Genomic DNA, 18,231 nt, shown 5'->3' with positions numbered 1-18,231 from the left:
TTACTCTCTTGGTCTTTGTGATTGAGAGTTGCACCATAGATTTAATATTTCTGTAAATAACTTAATGACAACCATAATTTTGCTATTATTATTATATAACTTTATATAACACTATTGTCATCATAATATAAAAACATTTTCAGATAATTAACTTAATGTAACATATATTTTTGATTTATCTTTGTAATACATTCTTGGTCAGTTACCAATAACAGCTAATATTGGTTCTCCAATGTACCCCTTATACTTTTGGGGTAGTATAATTATAACACATTGCATTTTTATATTAAAGCTTGACTTCTGTATTCTATTTGTATTTGACAATTATCCAGTACTTGGATTAACAATGCATTTATACCTAGTCATTTATTATTATTATTATAATTATTATAATTAACTAAATTAATTTTATTTCACCTTGCATGATGTGAAACTTGCATCATTTTGGATATTACACTTCACTTGTTTAAAACAAAAAATCTTACTACTCCTGCATTGGGTAATTTACAGGTAACTTTATTTTTAGTATTGCCTTGAAGACTACTAATAAGATTTTCTTCTACATTTTTTTTTACAACATTTTAAAAAAATTTGAAAACTTGGTAGCATGATTAAATAAAATTTGTCTTAATTTGAAAGCCATGTGTAATTTTTGATTATCTTAATTCTTAGAGTACAATTTAAATCACATGGTTTATTTAAGATAATTTCAACAACAAGAGTGGAGCTGGAAAAAAGGTAATTTCACATGCAGATTTTCTCAGATACATTGTGGAAGAAATGTTATTGTTTATTGTGTTGGTTTTCTATGCAAATTTATTTTTTTTTCTTAACAGGTTTGGTCGTGACTTCCGAAGTATCATCAAGTTCGGAACTGTTTTTTGATTTTAGCCATTTATCCACTATTCTTTTTAGCTTTAGATGGCATGCACCAGCTGTCTGATGCATAATGGTCTCAAAATGGCAAAGAAAAATGGCTTTTACAGAATACAAGGCTCTAGTCTGATTGGCTGTCTTTCAATTACCTGGAGTCAGGGGGTTTAGGTTTTGAACAGTCCACCTGAGAAATATTTACAAGTTCTCAATCTTCTTCAGTGACAACTATAAAGGAAGAATAAGTTGCTGGATTTGCCATAATTTTACATCTTTAAAGCTTTAATACACTTGGTAGCAAGTAGACAATGCAATTCGTGATCCTGCCAGTATTTCCCCTTTTCCATCAGCATGAACCAGGTTCTAATTCAGAGCCAGTGCTATTGCCGGTTCGGAGTTGGTTTGACTGACAAGCCTTCTAAGAACCGGTTTGCCTTTTCATCGGCTAGAGAGCCACCACAGAGCCAGGTCTTATATCACTGAATCATCATCTGAATATGTCTCATTTCCCTTAGTAATGCTATTGTGGCAGAGCCATACACAATGTGTTTGTTCTGGATGCAATGGCACCAGGAGGACTGATCAGTGCACCACATAGAGGTGCCGCTGGACCATTCCAAAAGCATAAAGAGCTGTCTGCTTTGATGCATCCCGAACAAGCCTAAACACACTATCAACAGTAGTGGATGTTGTCTTGCTGTTGATGTTAATGGTTTTGCGAACCTTCATCTGCATTCAGACATGGCGAATCTAACATGTTTATGTATAATTTTATTTCAAATATGGCAGTCAAAAGTTTGTTTATCTTTTTGGTCACTGTAACCCCCAGCCCCTGACATAAGCATACTTTCTTCTAGCCCAGCAATGTTTTAGTGCTACTTTCAAGCCACATTTCCTAGGTTCGGAGCTGGTAAAAAAATAAAGAGCAGACTTGAAACTAGGCTCCGAACCAGCACTCAAACTGCCTTTGTGGAAAAGAGTTACGCATAGATCTCAGTTATATCTCTTCTTAAACACAATGTGTTAAAATATACCATGGTTGGTCACTTCATGTCACAAATACGTGTAAAGCAACACAGTTTCATCAAGGCATGGTGGCTCTCTCAGCACAGAAGCAAAAGAGAAAAACCATGTACTTTTGTACAATTATGAAACATTGCTGGGTTAGTACAGGTGCAACAGTCACAAAAAAAGTGTTTCTCTCGGTGCTGCTACTACTTGCAGGGATGCTGAGTATACTTTGGGTCAGTCTTGACAGTACCCGGAAAACTCTGCTGTTGTTTTTCCACCAACCCAAGAGATCCCACTCCTCTTCCATGTCGTGGTTGCGGCTGATGTATTTGTGAACTTCATCAACACTTATTGAGGGGCATGTTGACACCCTCCTCAAACTCTGCCACTACAGTCTTGCTTCTTTTAGTTGCCGGTTCAACAGCTGGCTCTCCACCACTGGGTAAAGCTAACTGTCTGACCCCTGGCATCTTGCTGGATATCCTTCATCCAGGTTGAGACGGCATGCAAAGTTGACAAAATTTTAGCCACAGAAATATGGCAAGTTTATGCAGCCACTCGATTTAGATTTTGTGATTCAGCCATTCAAGATGTCTGTCAAGAATAATGGCCTGTTGTGGAATGTCTGAAGTCACAGACCTGCAGTGGCACTTAAGCCACTTATGCCACAAAACAATAAGGTGTAGTGTGATGTACTATTCGCCCTCTAGTTCGCTCTGAATCTGGTAGAATGGGTGAAGAAATTCCAGCAGGAACTGTTTTTCACGAAGCTCAGCGTATACCTCTTTAATTGAATCCAAGGTAAGGAACACAGTGCTGAACCTGGTGTCTGACAGTTCGTTTGGTTTATTATTCCTGACACATCTGCTTGAAATATCTCACAAGTGCTTTTGCTGCCAACAAAGTCTGTGAGATCTCTAATGTGCAGTCTCGTAGTTCGTCAAAATTAAGTGCACATCGAAGTACTTAATATACATGGTCCTAAAAATGCAGCCGATGATACGGTGAGAGTGCAGCAATTGTTTGATCCCTGATCAGTGACCCAGATGATTTTGTTCGTAACACAGGCATCAAATCCATGTACAGAAACAAGCTGCTGCTGTAATTATCTCCATATATTGTCACCTTTTTCTCTTCTTCAGGGGGGAACATCACTGTAATAAGGACTCTGCTTCGAAGAAAGAAATCTGGAGTGATGTAGTGGCAAGTGATTAAGAAACTGTTCTTGCTGTGATCGTCAGTCCAGATGACCTTGATCATCCCAATATTAATGTCACACATATCCAATATTTCTTTGACCACTGTCTGATGTTTTGATGGGTATAAATAGGTAGGTAAGCCCCCACGTTTATTAGGTCTTGCTCTGGGTCGATAAAACCTTTTACCGCAACCGTATGAAATGGACTGATATTGCGCAAACAAAACTTAAAATTTTTCTGTGAAATTGGATTTTACTGAAGCTGGCACTGACTTAGCTGGTGGAGATAAATAGTCTGAAAACTGATGTCTTGTTTGTAGCTACTAGCGGACAGACCTGCTGTTGAATGAGTGCATCCAAGGTCAGTGTGTCACTGTAAAGATGAACCTGTCTTTTTACTGTCGTAAGCCAAGACACTTTTGCAAGCCCTACACTGCACTGCACAGAGCCGCTTAGCTCTTAATTGCTTGTAAGGACAAGTTTATATTTCCTCTATAGTGCAGCTTTTCCTGCATCGTTTGCTATCATCATAAGTTTCCCCTCAATAAATTTTTGTTTTATCGCACTCATCTTGTCTGCTGTGTTGTGAGAGGAAAAAGCATGTCAATGCAGATCAGGAACACTTGCGCTAAAGGTATATGCAAGTAAAAATAAAATGATATATAATATTCAGATGGCTATTTAGTTCTGATCACAGAACTGTACTTAACTGAAAGATATGCGTGACAATTGCAGCTTCTGCCTAATTGCGACTTTATCGACTGTTGCGATATAATTTAGATTAATTGTGCAGCCTTACTATCAGTTAAACATTACCTTGAACACAACCCGAAGAGTTTTTCGGGACTCGTCAGGCTCGTGTCAGGTAGCAGAGCTCTAAAGCCAAGCCGACGCACGGCCCGATTCAGCATGTTGAATCTGCATCAGGGCCGTCAGCGACAGGGAGCACTCTGATTGGCTGTTAAGCTACGGATCATTTATTGAATGAGAGCATGAGAAACACTAGGTGCGTTTACATGGACCTTTTTTGCTTCCATCGGATTGAATTCATTCTGATTGACGAATCCGAATGTAGTGTTTACATAAACGCTGAATAAAGTGATCGGGTTGATATGCCCGTTTACATGTCACAAGCTTCTGATCGGATTTACTCTTTTGACATAAGCACACTGCATGAATACACAGAATTTCCCGCTGCTGTTGCATACTGTTTTAAAAAGCACACGTGATATTTATTTACTTCGGGTCCTAATTAGGCGATGACCAGCACATGAACTGTTGTGCTGCTTAACATTATAAAAAAAAAAAAAAAAAAAGGTGTAAAAGTGCCCTTTCTCGCACACAAAAGTAGTCGTCTGTTGATGAGTCTTAAACAAGGACTGGTGGGATGTGGTCCTGTTCCACTTCACATAAGCTGAGTGAAAGGGGAGTTTTATAATGACAGGACATTTATTTATGACACTTTAGTCACCAGGAAGAACAGCTCGTTCTGCGCGTCATACGTCATTACGCTATGTCTATGTCACTGCACATACGCAGTACTTTCCCGTTTCCGTTTTCAATCCGATCAAGTGTTTATATGTGCTCTCGCTCAGATTACAAAAGGGATTATCATATGTTTACATGTGACTTTTTTTTATTCTGATTGTGCTTCTAGTCTTATTACGATCGGATTACTAGTGTCCATTAGGGCTGTCACTTTTGTGAAAAAATCATTTTCGTTTTTAAGACTAGTGTTCATTGAATCGATTTTCCATGTCTAAAAAAAAAAAAAAAAAGACGTTTCCTTTTTCAATGTCAAATAACAGACGGACGTAAAGAGAGCGCTGGAAACGCACAAGGCAGCAATGTTTCTTATTTATTGGCATGAAGTTTTTGACAGAATTACAAACAGCAACAGGAGCGCAACATTCTCGAAAATATATATATGCAGAGGGGATGGCTGCCATCACAAAAGAAAAACATCACTGCAGGCTTCAACCCGGCTGCATTTATGATTTAGGCAATTCAAAAATCTCCAAGATTATTTTAAATAATGATTCAATTCATTTCAAACAACTGTTAAAAAAAAAATGAAACTTTAAATTGACTTGAGAACAGGCCATGTGGGTTTTTTTATTGAACGTAACCGACACTTAGGCTAAGCGGCACTAGGAAAGAAATGCGCAAAAAGGCTAGGGCCATTACAAATTTATTGGACAGGAAAACAGATCGATCAACATTTTCTGGGTGCAGAGCGTTTTTTATTCACTATATGTACAGCTGTTGAGAAGACGCCTCCGACCACACTGATGTCCCAGGGACACTCAGGTACAGCTGCGCAAGGTGGGGGTATTACTGCCAATTTTCCATCACAAAAGCCGGTCGCGTCTACCGTGCCGCGAGACCTCCAGATGCGCGTAAACGCGTCTTTACATTGACTTAACATTGAAATCATTCGCGCCAGACTGGTGTGAACGCAGCATAAGAGGATGCTTTCGACGTCACTGGGTGTGAGGAGTCACGTGCCGATTTGGGAGGGGTCTGAGCCGGTCGGCCAAAACAGCGGTGTTTGGAGAAGCTCTCAGGCATCCAAAATATCGACCCATACGAGCTCCCTGTAGTGGCACAGAGACCTGGACCATTTACCTTAGTGCACATATATGGACATTGTGAATTATATTGTTTACGATGTAAGTCACCTTGCATTCACGCTGTTAATGGCTTTAATCTAACCAGGACATTTACATCTTCCAATCACACATTTAACGAACGTTACCCTAGCTAACCCAGAACACAAAAACCTGGTACAGTATGTGTCATTGGGCTAAAATCAAATTATAACTAAACATACACCGCTTTACCCTACATCAAAACATGTTGGAAAAGTTTGTGTACATTGAACAATCTAGTGTTTACGAAACAGTCGCAGTTATTTAAGTTACTTTGTCATTTTGGTCAAGAAGTGTCTGCTAAATGCAATGTAATTACAACACGCTAAAACGCATGTGAATACACTTACTTTATTCACAATGTCCATATATGTGCATCGAGGTAAATGCTCCAGGTCTCTGTGCCATTCCGCTGCAGGGAGCTCGTATGGGTCGATATTTTGGATGCCTGAGAGCTTCTCCAAATACCGCTGTTTTGCGCTTGGTGTAACCTAAACAAAACTGTATTCCATTGTTCCTATGTGTTCCATATGTATCGTGTGAGGTACTGGAGCAGTTTTTAAGGCAGCAGTAACTTCCAAGCATGGTAAAACAGTGCAGAATTGTGAGAACCTCCTCTACTACAGAGTTAACAACACGCGTAAACAATCATATTTCGCCACCGGTGTTCTGCCAACATGGCGGAGACTGTGATATCGAGGGGAATGGCTCTGTGCTATGACGACAACTCCTCACTCTCAATAGGCACGTAAAATTGCTGGTATTTTCTGTCTAGCTTTCACAACGCATACTGCACTTTCGGAATTCTAATTGTTTAATTATTTTAAAATTAATAGTGTACATATTTGGTTAAATCGATTCCCTATTTTCATTTTCGAAACTTTTTTTGGTTGCTCCGATCGATTGTGCAATCGATTTTCGAACTAAAAGTGACAGCCCTAGTGTCAATGTAAACGCACCTACTGAATTGCTGAAACCAAGCAAATGACGAAGTCAAGAGGGACCACAAAGAAGCAGGATGTCATTTTGAAAAATAAAAATTAAATTGTCATTAATCACTTACCCCTATGTAATTCCAAACCCTTAAATGCTTCGTTCATCTTCAGAACACAATTTAAGATATTTTGGATGAAAACCGGTAGCTTTGTGATTGTCCCATTAACTGCCAAGTAAATTACACTGTCAAGGTCTCAAAGTATCATCAGAATAGTCCATCTGCCATCAGTGGTTCAACCATTACATTATGAAGCGACAATAATACTTTTTATACACAAAGAAAAACAAAACTAACAACTTAATTCAACAATTTGTTTCCTCTGTGTCACTCCACATCACCGTAGCACCATTTTGGAGAATATGAGCTGTATGCAGGGACCGTACACTTCTGTGTCAGCCATGCCACTAGGATATGTTTTCGCTTTGATTTGGAAGAAAACTGCGCATCCGTGTTAAATATCATATAATTTTGATGCTATATCGCCCACCCCTACTAGCTTGCACATTTTTCATGTGATTAGCTTGTGATCCTAAGTGCCTCAGAACGGCTCCGTTCACAGTGAATGAATGCAGTGAACTCTTTTATTGAACTTGCTCTGAGTTTAGGGCATTTGGGAAGGCACAAGCCACCAGCTAGGCTTTTTCGCAGCAGATGATTTACTTGTTTTTTAAAAGCCTGTTTTAAATGAGTTTTCTGTCAAAATAAAAGCTTCAAATTGCAGTATGAATTGCTGACAGCTATCAGTTTAAATGGGTAGCGTTACTGCAGTCCAAATTCAAAATATCTTTCAAGTGTAGAAATTACAAAAGTATTGCAATTTCTTTACTGTGGTATAAAGCAAAAATAATATACCTATAAATTATTCATTTTCATTTATTTTACAGTGACATTTTTAAAAATTTTACAATGCCGTTGTTATTATAATTATATTCTAATTTGTTTAGCTTCCTAAAACACCAGTATCAATGTTATTTAGACTGAGACAGTATATCACAAATAAAAAGAGGGTTGAATCCCCTTTAACATGTTAACCCACACCAGGATGCCAGCGCACTGAAACAGATTGTTTGCACATCAACGGTTACGAATATATTAAATGAAAAGGACATTTTTGACAAACTATATATCATTCTCAAGGTCTAGGCCTCAAGCATCGATGAAAGATCGCTGTTTTTACTTGAAAAACTTATCTGCTAAATTTATGTAAGCAGTGCACATCAAAACATCCAAAATAAAAACGCAGTACATACCAGTTTCATCTTATTAAGTCACAAACTTATCCACTGCTGTGTGCAGTTAAACAGGTTGAAGTTCAGGTACGTCTTTTTTCTTAAGTTTTCTTGGTTAAGAAACATGGGTTTTAGCTCTTAATTTTGAACGCTCAAAGTGCAGCACAATAATACAAAATGTAATCACCAACTCCCCACCCAGAATTTTTTATTTATATAGATATATATCACAATAATATTGTATAGTGAGGTTTAGACATTGTTATCTTTAGTGTTTAGACAGGGCCTGTTTACAATCAACAGGAGGTTAGGAATTAAATGGGAATTATAATCTGATTATTTGTATATTTTTCCTGTCTTAACACCTTTTTCAAGTTATTTTGACCTTCTTGATGAAAGCTTTGAATGAATGCATGGGATAAGTGTTCTCATTCCCACCTGAAGCTCTTGTAGCTAGTTGCCTGGATATTAGCAGGAAGGAAGAGAAAGATAAATGATCAGACTCAATTTTCAAGAACACCACACCACCTCCAGGCTTGGTAAGTGCACATCGCATGATTACTTTTCAGTTTGCCAAGTCCTGCAAGAAAACCATTTTAATTGTGTCTGTTTGATAGTGTTGGGGGAATGGGGGTTTGTCTTTTTTTCTTTCTTTTTTCTCTACAGCGTACTACCATAGTTATAAACATTTCAATCCAGATCCACACTTGGAAAAGAGGAATCATGGTATAAAAAATATATATATATATAAAAAATAATAATTGATCACATTTCGACATTTAAAGGCATGTTACTCAATGAAAATTGTTTGCTCTCATGTCATTCCAAACCTGCATAATTTTAATCTATACAAATATAAAGTGGTTGGCTTTTTTTTTGTAAAGCAAAGTAAAAAAGCTTCATACGAATCTCTGTGAAATGAAAATTTCAGTTCAAAACAAGTGGTCCATTGTCTATTGTGACTATAGCCAAGGCCAAAGGTTTTGAGAATGACAAATTTTAATTTTCACAAAGTCTGCTGCTTCAGTGTTTTTATATCTGTTTGTCAGATGTTACTATGTTATGCTTGAGTATAATTACAAGAATTTTCTAAGTGTTAAATTTTCTTATTGACAATCACATTAAGTTTATGCAAAGACTCATTATTTGCAGTATTGACCCTTCTTTTTCAAGCAATTCTTTTTCTGCAGTTCACCCTGACATGCTGTCAATCAACTTGTGGGACTGATGGCAGCCCATTCTTAAATAATCAATTCTCTGAGTTTGTCAGAATTTGTGGGTTTTTGTTTGTCCACCCGTCTCTTGAGGATTGACCACAAGTTCACAATGGAATTAAGGTCTTGGGAGCTGCCTGTCCATGGACCCACAATTTTGAAGGTTTTTTTGTTTTGTTTTGTTGTTTTTTTTGTCCCCGAGCCGCTTAGTTATCACTTTTGCCTAATGGCAAGGTGATCCATCATGCTGAAGAATCAATCAAAAGGCATGGAAAAGGCATTAATAATCACCTAACTGTTCTTGGGTGGTTGGGAAAAGTTGCTCTCCAAGGATGTTTTTATACCATTCTTTATTCATGGCTGTGTTCTCATTGTAAGAGAGCCCCACTCCCTTGGCTGAGAACCATAGTTAACAGAGGAAGAACAATGATTTCAAGCACCACCCTCCTTTTAAAGCATCCAGTCTGTTAATCTAACTCAGTTAGCATGACAGTGTGATCTCCAGCCTTGCCCTCGTCAGCACTCTCACCTGTTAATGAGAGAATCACTGACATGATGTCAGCTGGTCCATTTGTGGCAGAGCTGACATGCAGTGGAAATGTTTTTGGGATTATGTTGTAACGGTCTTCATCCTGCTACTAGTTGAGTTCAGCTGCAGTTTTATTCCTCACTTGTGGGGGTAGCCTAAACTGTGGTTGATCATGGATAAATATGTAGTATCTTCATAAATTTTTGTTTGTTTTGTTTTTTTCCCCACACATGATCTTTCAGAAATCATTGTAATATGTTGATTTGGTGCTCAGTACTCAATACTTAAACCCTTTCCAAAGTAAAATAAATCACTTTTTGAAAACTTGCCTAATGGAGATCATAATGCTTTTTTCTTCTCAGGCTTCTTTGAAAAACCAAAAGTTAAAAATAACCTTTATTTGAAATACAAAACTTTTGTAACATTGTTTTTGTAACATCTTCAGTTTGATCAATTTATTGCATCCTTTAATAAATGTTAAATTATTTCTTTCTTTAAAAAACAATCTTTTGAATGGTAGTTTATCTTAAGTAGTAAAATTCAATGAGAGATGACGAAGTTAACATAGAAATGAAGTCTCGATAGTCCGTTCCTGAGTTTCCTTAAAATGGTCACATTCAGGTGGCTCAAAAAAAAGTGTGAAATTTCAAATAGCAATGGGAAATGTGACTGCACATTTAGTCACATGGGTTTGGAGCAACACAAGGGTTAGTAAATGAAATACATTTAATTTTTTGGTAAATATTTTGATTCATTCCCTGCTTAGAGCCATTGGAATACTTTTTATACAGTGAGAAATTAAAGTCACAAAGTTAATAAATTAAAGGTGCAGTAGGAGATCTTGGAAAATGCTAACTTTAGTCTGATAGCACTGAAAGTCCCACCCTCCCTCCAAACGCCGTCCAAAGCCACGCCCCCCGAAGGCATATACACACACAGATAGATGACCAGAGACAACATTACTACAATACATCATGTTATTCACCGGTGAGAAAACTTACAGTTATAAGTTACTAACATTATACAGTTAGTAAGAGTATTACAATACCAGGAAGGAAGATCAGGTTGTTGATGTTTACCTGCCCTTTTCACTCTGTCTGCATAGCATACGTGATTGTGCTGATGACGTATCCTGTCTGCGTGAACAGAGTATGCAAATACATGTTTACAGGCAGGTAGGAAAGTCAATTGAAAAACTTGGAATGAGCATTTTGATTGGACGAACATTTCTTGATCCTACACCTTCCACCAAATATATTAATACTTTTAAACCACTTAACTTACTGATTGTTGTTGGTATGTGAAGAGATTTCCAACCAGTATAACAAAAAAAAAAAAAAAAGATTTTATACAGAATATATCACATAACATTTGCCAAATTTTTGACATCACCCTGCATGTAGTTAGCACTGTATACACTGGGACCATAAATTTCCATATGCTATTGATCGTGTGACCATATGGTAAAGACTGTTTTTCCTCTTGGCAGAATACAGTGGAAACTTGCCTTTTCAGGCTCCTGAGATTTAGCAAGTGTGACAAGAGCTTGTCTCTGTCTGTACTGTGTATTGAGTGAATGGTGGTGCTATAGCTGAGCATTAGGGCCCAGTGTCCAGCTTACCCACAGACTCCAGCAGTTGATAACATTGAGGATTAGTTCTACAGATCAGTGGACAGTTGAGCCTGGACTTAATTGCATCAAGAGGTATGCTTGCATAACACCGGAAAAGGTAAGTGATCTTGTCTTTTGTTCCATGCAAATAAAGTACTACTTTCATCAGCCGTGTTGAAATACTACCAGGGTTCTGGCGTTACACTCCTGAAAATGGATTCACGGTGCAGAAATTGTTTTTGTAAGCAGTATTTCAAGTGTATTTGGTACTTTGGCTCCCTCTGTGGATTTCAGCTGCTCTGTAATGTGTTCCACACAGTAGCTGTCTTTGAGGTCAGCAGCAGCATCACTACTTCATCATGTATTTAAGCAGTGTACAGTAATAGAATTTAAGGACCTCATTAAGTGGGGTGGTGGCATTCTATTGACTTCATTTACTGCTTGGGCAGGAAAAATTTGGTTTGTTTATGGTGAAGGCTATGGTTCTAAGAACTTAAATCTGGATAGAAATATTCAGAAAATGCTTTTATTTTTAGTCCACTTTTGATTCAAGTTAAACAGCACTTGGATTTCATGGTTATTGTGTGGGGCTACATTTTTGTTTGTTTCCAAAATATCCCTTTTGCCTAATTTAAGCTGAAGCAGCTACATTTTTGACAATTGCTGCTCAAGTTGCTTATACATACAAAAACTACAAAATGTTTTGGGTTGTGAAGATTTGTTTTTGAAACGTCATGTGCTTACCAAAGAGAGTGATGATTCTCTGAAAATGGTAATACTGTGAAATTAGTCCAATTACATTTTTTTCAGTTTTACTATACTTTAAAATGTATTTCACTGCTGAATTGTCAGCAGTCATTTCTCCAGGCTTCAGGGTCACATGATCCTTCAGAAATCATTCCATGATGTTGATTTGATGCTCAAGAAATATTTCTTAATGTTAAACTTTTTTGTTTTTGAAAGTAAAGTCTGCTCAAATAACGCTGAGGATATTTCTATGCAGTATACTTGCTCTTGTTAGAGTAGCTCTACTGTGATGTAGCATGGTGTAGAGCTGTACTGGGCAACACTGGTAAAATGATGCTACCTTCACTGATGCTCTGCTCATATGCTCTATGTAGGACTAGTTTTGTAGGACTATACATTATTTGTATAATTGGACCAAAAAACTATATCTGATTATTTTACATGGAACTGAATATATTTAATATTAACAGTATTATATTTAAAGGTTTTGATATTTAATATTAAGGTAACATTTTTCAGTAAGGTTCCATTAGTTAATGTAAGATAATGTGTTAACTAACATAAACGAACAATCAACAATATATTACAGTATTCTTAATGTTAATAAATTTAGAACAGAATACAGTAGTAGAATACAGTTGTTCACTGTTCATGTTAATTCAGACTGCATTAACTGTTAACAAGTTGAAATTAACATGAACGTAAAGTTACCAATATTAATATAAATTCTGTCCAGTTACATTGTTACTTTCAGTGAAGTGTGATTTTTTTTTTTTTTTTTTTTTTTTTTTTTTTTTAATTCAGTATCATTTGAAATGTAGTTCAATTTAAAAAGTCTTACAAAATTACTTTATATTATTTAATAAAATAATAATCATTACAAAGCATTTTAGTTTTTAGCCAAGCAATCCAGAATTTTCATTTTGGTGCATCCCTGTAAGACTACGTTTTATTTCATTTAATTTAAATTGAACAACAATTTACTTTCAAATGCTCCAATTGCTGAAGGGCCTGCACAACTTTTAAGTACAAGTTCAAGTAGCATTGTTCAAAATACTTGGAGTAGCACAGCACTGACTATACTAGACTAGACTAGACTTTAATACAAATAGTTGAGTTTTCCCAGGAGCATACAACATATTTACAGGTTTTCATGAAAGTGTTGGTCAGCTTGTCTTGCTTGACAATCACTTTTTTCACTGCAGCAATAAAACTGAAGTGAGATAAACTGAGAAATATTAAAATTATTTTTAGTTGAAACAGTTGTTGCCAAAGTTTTCCTTTTGGGGACATAATTTGAAGTTGGAAAAGGGTAATAAATTGCAATATCGCAGAATATCGCAATATATTTAAAATCGCAATTATATCGTATTGTGAGGCCTCTGGTGATTCCCACCCCTACTGTACTATAAGGTTAGGTTTAGGGTTTGTTGCTTGTAATTATTCATAAATTACTGTGATATAGTAAGTACATGCAACCAGGTCACCTTTAAATAGTTATCTCTCTCTTTTTTTTCAGGATTTTTTGAAAATAAAGTTCAAAAGCCCAGCATTTATAAAAAAATTTTTTTTATAACAATCTAAAAATGTTATCTTTTTAGCATATTTATTTGTCAGCATTTGCCAGTTACCCCAGTGGTGCTCTGATTTTGAGTAGGGCTGCAGAAACAATCGCATGTTGTTTGTCTGTGATAATGAACGATAGATTGCGTAGCTTGTTCGTAAACTACAGCTTTGTGTAGTAAATGCTGCTCCATCTGAAAGCACGTCGTGGAGATTCACTACTAATCGCATGTGAGAAGCACATGACAGGCGCATGCGATTTATCGTGCAGCCCTAATTTTGAGTTATGTTCATATTACACAATTTCCATTCATTTTATTCAAAAAAGTGCTTTTTGCAAATGTCAAGCATATTAGACACTCAAAACTCTTGAGTGCTTGTCTATCAACTGTTGTAGTCTTTAACAAACTCCTATATTGGATAGCTTTTACTTTTGTTATCTTGATGTTGAAAAATGTATTTAAGGCAGTGTAAATAGTTATTTCTCTCTCCTTTCCTCAATTCTCAATCCTGGCAGTCTTAACTAGTCTGTTTGCTTCATAACTACATGGATATCACAGTAATACTGCCTCCAGACTTTACAAACCTACCTATGCGGACTGGGTGGAAAATACTAGGGGTAATGAAACGGTGCTTTTAAAGTAAAAGTACATTTATTTGGTGTTTTCTCCCCAATCTGCTGTGATCCTTTATACTTCACAAATATTGCACTCATGACAGTGACCTGTTCTCTAGCACTGTATCGCAGCCATGTTACTGAACAGACTGTATTAAGGGTGCCCTAAATTCACTGAGTGTGTGTGTATTCCTGCTGCTCCTGTGGATGATTGGGGTGCTTCTGTACAACATATTTATAGTGCTGGATCAGCATTCTGTGGGGGTGTGTGTTTGTTTATCTGCACTGTGATCCATTCACCTTGGCCCCAGTCTGTCATTTTGATAATCCTAGTATGGGCCATGAGTTTCTTCCTCTATGGAGTGTGATGCCAGAACTAACTTTGTGACCTAGTGGCTGCCTCAGAGAGGCAGATCTTTAACACATCTGTTAGAAATTTGGGATTGTGTTTGAGGTGTTGTCTGTATGGAGTTCACATGTCATTGACTTTGTCAGTTAGTGAGCTGTACAGCAACTGTAACCATGTTCTTGCATGAGATGAAGCAATATTTGCTCTTCAGCTGTATATTCAAAAACATTGTGACTTAGCTTTAACTTCAATATGCCTAACCATTTATTTCACCATTATGTGCTTGAGTTGTTTCCATAATAGGGTTTTTATCTTTTGAAAGAACTTTATTTATTTTCAAAAAGGACTACTGAAACTTTTACCCAATATTTTCAGATCTCATATGCAGTATTAAGTATTGTTAATGATAAAAGTCTGCTGTAAGTCAGTCGTCTAAAGCAGTAAAGGTACTCACTGCCTTTCTTTTACTGCAGGGGCCTCGGGTGATTGATGGAGGTTAAGCAGCATAATCAACTTTGAAATATGGGTAAGCATTCACCAACCACTTTACAATGAAAAGCAAACGATGATACTGTATGTGTTTGTGTGATGGAGTAGAACTTTTTGTTTTGTTTTGTTTTTTGTTAGGTCAACCGAGAAACCTGTTCTCAGCAACTGAGCAATATGGGCACAAGATTTTCCTGTGCTGTGGACAATAATGTGGAGGTCTGTGTCATTCTTCTATAATAAATTATGACACTGAATTATTATTTCAATGTGAGAATATATATAGTATTGTCTGAACTGGCATAAAACTCCAAAGAGATAGTAAAAATTGAAATCACATCATATGACCCCTTTAATCAATGCATGCATGCTGATGAACTTTTATCATAGTTTATAGTTATATGGAAACGAAAGTGGTTAACTTTCAACCCATTAGTTTTCATCAGTAGTATTATTTGTGATCTGAACGGGAGAACCTCTTTTGCAATGTTATAAGCCGGGCTTCGGATGCTTTCACCTTCAAATTCACAATCTTTTCACATTTTACAAGAAAAGATCATTGTCTGTTTTGCTTGCATATGTCTACACACCTTTCACTTTTTAAGACCAAAACAAAAAATGGTTCATTGTTAATTCTTAATTAAAAATCACAACAACAATAAAACAATAGGATACAATAACAGACTAGCTTACAAAACGTTTATTAACAAAAATGAGTGAGATGAAGCTTGCATGTTTTTTTTTTTTTTTTTTTTTTTAAAGAATACCAATATGTTTCACCCTCTCTGGTTTAAGAAGCGGTCTTTTACTTTACTTAAGCTTGAAAACAACCCCTGTGCCCCTGCTGACATGGCAAGTATAAACCAGGTTCTAAGGGCTGCCTAGTCAAATGAGTAGCGTTTCGTTATAACAATTTTGTTTGCCGTTAGATGTTTCTCATATGCAACAGAATTGGCAGAGCTTATGTAGCTTTGTTGAACAACGCGGTGGTTGCACCAGTGCAACCGCACACAAAATGTAGTCGCACAGGCAGAACATTTTTTTCATAGTCTGGATATGTATATTATTAGGGCTGGGCAAGTTAACGCGTTTAACGCATTAATTAGCGGTGACAATTATTGTATCGCCTATTGACATTATTATTAATATTATTTTGAAAGTCTGTTGCTCACTGGCTTTGAATTCACATACAGACAAACCATGGTTCACAGGAAGAGTGGGATGTTGATCAGTACTGGCTTGGAATGAGCGTCATCGCGCATCTCAACCAATGAGAGCATTTGGGGAGGCCCTAAAGGCCACCATATACTTCAAACAAAATCGAAGAATGAACTATGACGTCATTTGAAACAAAATCAGGCCAAAACAAAGTTCGTTTTCAGTTAGTTTCGGCAGTTCGAAACAGCTCACCAAAGCAAAATTTCTGGGGGAGTTCATTTTGGCACCTAAACGCCTTAGGAGTTAGGTTGTGTTCTAAACAGTGTTGGCCAGTAACGCGTTACTGTAATTTAATTACTTTTTTAGTAACTGAGTGTAACAAATTAAAACTTCATGATCACTGGAAGGAGGAGGCGGGAACCGGCGGACAATCAAATAAGATTTAATAATGACAAAAATAAAGACAAAACAGCTCGTCATCCCCTCACGGACGACTGACGCGCACAAATAAAAAGCAAACACAACTAAAATCCAGGCCTGGTCCTCTCTCGTCCGTCACTGTCGTTGCTCTGGTTTTATATCCCTCCATCTCCTCCGTGGGACTCGAGATCGGTGGGTCGAGCAGGTGTCGCTCATTTCCAATCACTCCACCGGCCTCGCTCCTGTTCCCACGTCTCTCGGCCCCGCCCCACTCGTCACACAGAGTAATCTAATGCGTTATAATTTTCAAAATAGTAATTAGAGTATAGTTACAAGCCGAGGTCTCTATATGTTACTGCCGCGCTACATTGCTGACAGAATGCAGTGTTTTATATAATCCAGAGATTGTAAAAAGGATGTAGCACATGCACTGTCAAATCAAGTGCCAGTGGATTAGAGCCCTTCTTCCGCGAGACCCGACACAACCCGAGTGCAGCACGTGGGACAAGACTTGATAGATGATGTTTGCAGCGTTGAGCATTGCAGTGCTGAAATTTGCATGTACATGTTTCCTCTCATTATAACACATGAATTGTAGACATTATGAAATATTTAATGTGTTATAACAGAGATTCTTGAGATTGCATGAACTGAGATCATAGGCGGAGGGTGAACCAACCCCTCCCTGGCCACCCCTATGAAAAACATCCTGGCTCTGCCACTGTGTATTAAACATCATAAACGCGTCTTTTTTGGCAAGAACCAGACATGGGTGTCGTGTAGGGTAAATACATTTCTTTTTTTTAATGTTACATAATTTGTATTTAACGAGATTACAATTTAATAATAACGTCAGAAATGTATACTTTTATAATGTTTCCTTTTCACGATTATTCTAACAGTGAATAAATATATATATATATAGAGAGTGACATTATCACTAACATTGATCTATCGGGAGTTTAAGCACTCTCAAGATTCAAGTTTTTCTTATAGTTATTGTTTCGGCTGATTTTCTCAAAAAACAAAACTATCGTTATAATCACTAAAGCTGTATAAACTGTGAAATGAATCTCTTTGTACATACAGCTGCGCTTTGTTGTTTATGATGAGGGAATTTGCAAGAGTCCGGAATTCAGTCAGCTAACACGCACGCACTCAACAAAATTCATCTGACTCATCTGAATGTCATTCCGTTTTGTCATTGCATTCCTAAACTCAACATAATTGTGTGTGATTGGTTAAAATGCGCAACACTTTAAAAACGCCTAAAATAAAATACGGCCCAACATGAGATGATCTTAATTTAATGTCACATTCAACACTATTCATATTCACTTTGTTAGCCACTTTTGTTAGCCAGGTAATGTAACTAATTACTTTTGAAATAAAGTAATTAGAACAATGTGACTACTTTTAAAAGAAGTAATGAGTAATTTGATTACATTTTCAGATTAACTTGCCCAACACTGGTTCTGAAACAACACTGTTTTTTTTCTGCTCGTTTCTCATTCAACGGAAAGCAGGTGGCAAGAGAACAACATTTCCAAGTAACTAGCAACATAAATGCACTGTGTT

General features: G+C 37.0%; 1 protein-coding gene across 1 annotated transcript in view; it reads left to right on the top strand.

The window, feature by feature from the left end:
• The window catches only part of sfpq (splicing factor proline/glutamine-rich), a 33,910-nt gene that overhangs the window by 13,545 nt on the left and 2,134 nt on the right, over positions 1 to 18,231 (top strand). Inside the window, exons 10-11 of the transcript XR_009434462.1 lie at positions 15,063 to 15,115; positions 15,217 to 15,294. The gene's annotated coding sequence lies outside the window, so the exon portion shown is untranslated. The remainder of the gene's footprint in view (positions 1 to 15,062; positions 15,116 to 15,216; positions 15,295 to 18,231) is intronic.

This window comes from Carassius carassius, chromosome 8, assembly GCF_963082965.1.
Source record: "Carassius carassius chromosome 8, fCarCar2.1, whole genome shotgun sequence".
In the NCBI taxonomy this organism is placed as follows: domain Eukaryota; kingdom Metazoa; phylum Chordata; class Actinopteri; order Cypriniformes; family Cyprinidae; genus Carassius; species Carassius carassius.
Note: the sequence above shows the minus strand (reverse complement) of the source record. Positions and strands in the feature narration are given on the sequence as shown.